General features: G+C 44.3%; 1 long non-coding RNA gene across 1 annotated transcript; it reads left to right on the forward strand.

The window, feature by feature from the left end:
• The first annotated feature begins 848 nt into the window (after positions 1–848).
• LOC308458383 lies at positions 849–5,044 on the forward strand. The gene is made up of 2 exons (XR_013977321.1): positions 849–1,069; positions 4,299–5,044. It is a non-coding gene; the product is annotated as an uncharacterized lncRNA (long non-coding RNA).

Consider the following 5,044-nt stretch of genomic DNA (forward strand, 5'->3'; position numbering starts at 1 on the left):
CTTCCAGCAGCACCTTAGAGACCAACTAAGATTGTTATTGGTATGAGCTTTCGTGTGTATCTGAAAAAGTGTGCATGCACACGAAAGCTCATACCAATAACAAACTTAGTTGGTCTCTAAGGTGCTACTGGAAGGAATTTTTTATGTTGAAAGCATTACTGTATTTATATTCTTTGAGTGAAAAGTCTGAAAGGTTGCCGCAAGTGCCAAACCTGATCTATCTGGTTCAGTATTAAAGTCCCTGTCAAACATTTTTTAAAAAATTTCTCAAAATAATCTTAAAAGCATGAGATTTATAATGAATCAGAGATCTTCCCTCCTTGCACTCTCAATGAGATAGAGCAGAAGATATAGAAACAGGAAAAATTCCAGAGTTCAACAGCATGACGTTTTCATTTCACGAAGATAAAAGCATAGCCTTATGAACGCCTAGACTTCTTCACTGGTCCGTCTAGTCTTGTTCAATATCGTCCTCGTACTGCACCCGATGCCCGGGCTTGCACCTGGGATCCTCTGCGGGAAAAACACGTGCTCCATCCTTGTGATTCCAGTTCGGTAAATCCAGCCATCATCTTTAAGTATCCAGATTAGCTTCGCACCTCGATGGTCCTCTAAGAACAGAAATAATACCTGAGCAATAAATGCGAGCTTCAGAAACGGAGGGAAATGGTCTACATTTCTCCGCATTCCCTAAGCATCCCCTCCTTGCCCGGAAACCGCCGACCTCTTCCTGAACCCGCAGAATGACGCGCCCTCGACGCCCTCTCTTCCAATGCGCGCCGGGAAAGGACCTCTCTCTGCACTTGTTGGCAGGATCTGCACCCAGGGCGCGGACGGGAGGCGGTGCCGGCTGGCAGCTACGAGCCGTTTCCCTTCTCCCGACAAGGCGTTGCGTCACTAACGTGCCAAATTTTCTCCCTTTTGCTTTCTCTCCTGCCGCTGGAAGCAGCGGGGCGCAATGCTGGCTTGCATCCACAGCTTTACGAAATCGTGCGTCTCCAAGCAGCACCTAGTTATCTGGAAAGGCACTGTTGCACTCCTGGAGGGAAACTGCGGAGGCTACTCCGAGGTAAGAACAGGGGACGGGACAGACAGACAAACAAACAGACACACACACACACACACACACACACACACACACACACTCCGCTTGGGGCAAGCAGGTGTGCAGGGCTGCAGTTTGCGCTCCTTAGCGCGCGGTTCTTCAAAGTTTTTCCCTGCTTAGACTTCACTTTGGCACCGGACCGGGCTTTGGCTGGAGTTTAAGTTCTGACCCGAGAGGTGCGGGGGCGCAGGGCTTGCGTGGAAGTGACGGTGTGTGATCTAGGAGCCCTGCTTCCTAATCCCAGATGGAAAGGGAATATTTGTGGTGAGGGAGGGGGGGAAAAAGCTCTCGCTTTTCAAAGATGCTTGGAGCTGCGCTTGCGGGCGTTAGGGCCGAGCCCAGGCGCAACTGATGCCAATCGTGGAAATAAAGTCCACAGAAATGTGCTAACCCACGTTGGTTCATGCATGATCCGGCGTTTGCCTTGGGCAAATACACTGCGGTGGAGGAGCGTTAAAGCCCTCCAGGGGCAATCACGCAACAGCGACAGACCACTTTTCTAATCTAGTGTGCATAGCTGTCAACTTTTCTCTTTTCTTGCGAGGAATCCTATTCGGAATAAGGGAATTTCCCTTAAAAAAAGGGAAAAGTTGACAGCTATGAGTGTGATTGGTGTTCTATAATTTCTGCTTTGATCAACTGCTAATTCTTAGATTGCTCTTTTAAAAAATGCAAGTGTATGTATGCTTGTGATACACTCACACAGGAGTGCCAGCTTGGCTCTGCATGCGTGGGTGCCATGTAGCCTGCATGGCGCTGGCACCAAAATTTGTGGCTGCCTGGCCCCTTCACATGGGAAATTGTGTGGGTGATCGGGCACCTATTCACTCACATCATAGTGAATAGGCCTGTCCATATTCAGCAATATCAAGTTACAGTATAGGAAAACTGGTGCTATTAACAGTAATCCTTCTAGTTGGTTAATTGGTTTGGCAACTTCCATGCACATGACGTGTGATGCTAATTATTTCCCGTGAGAGTTAAATGATAACCAATCAGAGGCAGCTTTGTCAATCCCAGCAGGTATATAAGAGGACGACACGGCCTGCCCAGGCCTGTGGCGGAAGTTTCGCCTTTTAAAGTCAAAAGTGGCTATGTTGGATTTTGGGGACAATTGTCCATTTACATATACAACTGAGTTTGATAGCAATCTGTTCATTGTTCCCAATCAGTTCAAAAGCACCTACAGCTTGCTAGTCAGTTCTAGGGCACAGCATTGTGGATATGTAGACATTTTACCTCTTTGTGGTGATTACCACACACTATGTGAAATCACCCATTCCTACCTATCCTCTTTTGAATGCTTCCTTGGTTTCCTTCTTCCTCTCAGAATCTCCCCTGAACATTTTGGTTAGCTGGATGATAGCATGCTCCCAGTACTAAATTATCACCACCCACAACAATTAAGTGGAGAAGTCTGCCCCTTTTTGAATTTCTAGATTGCTGGACTCGGTGCCCTCTAGACTCAACACCACTGTTTCATCCGTGTATTGAGACTACACTACTGCACCTTTCTAAATCCAGTAGCATTCCAGAGAAAGCTACCTTGAAAGTCTTGGCTGACGACATTCTCTCTAGTAATGTAAATTTTACTTCCCAAACCTTCCCCATGTCATTGGTGCCAGCATGCTTCCTCTCCAGCATTATCTATCAGGTATTATACCTGCAACCAGTAGCTGTCAGTGGTATCGTGTTGCACAAGTGGCTTCCTGATGTTGAGCGTCACAGCTGGTTACTGAGAAGGAGGAAGCAGGGAGCTCAATGCAGCATGGGTGTGGCAGCGGGAACATTGGATTGGCTTCACTGCTGCGCCCAAACCATGTTGAGCTCCTGGCTGCCTCTCCGTCTTGGTAACTGGCAATGATGCTCACCGATGGAAAGCCAGGTGAACATTCCTTCTTGCTAACTACAGTACTACTGTTTGCAAACCAGGGTAACATTTTATGCATCTGATGTGTAGTCAAGGAACACCTGAGCACGTTGCCTTGTACAGTAAATGCCTAGAAGCCTATTTTGGCATTGTGATATAAATTAATGAATAATGATTATGAAAACTTAGGCCATAATAAAATTGGTAGTCTTTAAAGTGCCACAGGGATGTGGCTGGCGCTGTGGTCTAAACCACAGAGACTAGGGCTTGCCGATCAGAAGGTCGGCTGTTCGAATCCCCGCGACGCGGTGAGCTCCCGTTCTTCAGTCCCAGCTCCTGCCAACCTAGCAGTTCGAAAGCACGTCAAGTAGATAAATAAGGTACCACTCCAGCGGAAAGGTAAACAGCGTTTCCATGCACTGCTCTGGTTCGCCAGAAGCGGATTAGTCATGCTGGCCACATGACCCGGAAGCTGTCTGCGGACAAACGCCGGCTCCCTTGGCCAGTAAAGCGAGAAGAGCACCGCAAACACAACTGGACTTAACGGTCAGAGGTACCTTTACCTTTTAAGGTGCCACAAGGGTCATTGTGCTCATCTTGGTAAAAAAGTCATATACAAACTTGACAGCACCCTCCTTCACTTCATTTCACCTCTTCTTTGTTCAGTGAGTGTACATTAAAGTGTAAAGGACTTGAGATGCCTTTTTTTCTGTATACTGTACTGTATATTAGCCACCAGAAAGAATAGCACAAACCATAGTTGAATAGCCATTAGTCGAAAGAGTTTGTAACATAGAAACTGTGACAAAGTTGATACAGTGGTACCTCTGGTTATGTACTTAATTCGTTCCGGAGGTCCGTTCTTAACCTGAAACTGTTCTTAACCTGAAGCGCCACTTTAGCTAATGGGGCCTCCTGCTGTCACTGCACCGCCGCTGCACGATTTCTGTTCTCATCCTGAAGCAAAGTTCTTAACCCGAGGTAATATTTCTGGTGTAGCGGAGTCTGTAACCTGAAGCATATGTAACTTGAAGCGTATGTAACCTGAGGTACCACTGTATATATAATTTTATATCCAGGGAGAGAAGAATGTGCTGCTTACTCAATGTTTTATTCAATTAACAATAAACTGACAGGGGGATAATATCAATTAAGGTTTCAAAGAGAACCTGATAGAGCAATCATGTAATACCAGTACACCATCAATCATTACTGAATCAAAAAGAAATTAGCACTTCCTGGATCCAGTTCTACTTGTTCACTAAGAACTACATTTGTCATTAAAAATGAGTAATTAATACTATATGATTTTTTGCCCAACAGAACAATGGATCTTGGAATGTTGAAGTCAGATTTCGGAACACCACAAAGTGTATCATGCAGAGAAAAGAGAAATGTGGGACTCACACATCCAAGGAACTTGAGGAAATGTGGAACAGCTATATGCGGATTTGAAATGTTAATACATCACCTTGAGTGAATGAATCACTACTAAACTCTGCAAGCTTTCAGACTTTATGCATTATAAAGGTTTATTTTTTTAATGCTGTTAATTTATTCTTTGTGAACATTTCAAACTGTGGGGGGTTTTTTATAGACAGCATACATTTTACAAGGCTTATATTTGATGGTGTTAATTTATTTTATAGTAATATTTCAAACAGTAAATTACTGGCTAGGTTCAAGGTCCTTGTATCAGTGTGCAAAGCCCTTAACAACAGCTTGATCACTGAGATCTACTGGAGCAATGCTGTTAATTTACCCATGTGTGAATGAGGTCCAAATGATATCTATGAGAAATTGAGCATTTACCACAGCTGGAATGCCCTGCTAATAGAAATTTTCCAGGCACTGTTGTTACCCATTTTTAGATGTATTTTGATAACTTAACTGTTACAACAACCAATTCAGTGGGATAACTTTTATGTGAGTGTCCAGCTCCTTATGTTTTTGTTTCTTGCTTTTATATTTGCCTTATGTTGTGGTTTTATATTTGCTGTACACTGCTTATATGTTTTCTGTATGAGCCAGAGGTCTATATTTTTATAAATAAAAATGCTTTGATGAAA

The sequence above is a fragment of the Podarcis pityusensis genome (assembly GCF_964106645.2).
Source record: "Podarcis pityusensis genome assembly, chromosome: 11".
In the NCBI taxonomy this organism is placed as follows: Eukaryota; Metazoa; Chordata; class Lepidosauria; order Squamata; family Lacertidae; genus Podarcis; species Podarcis pityusensis.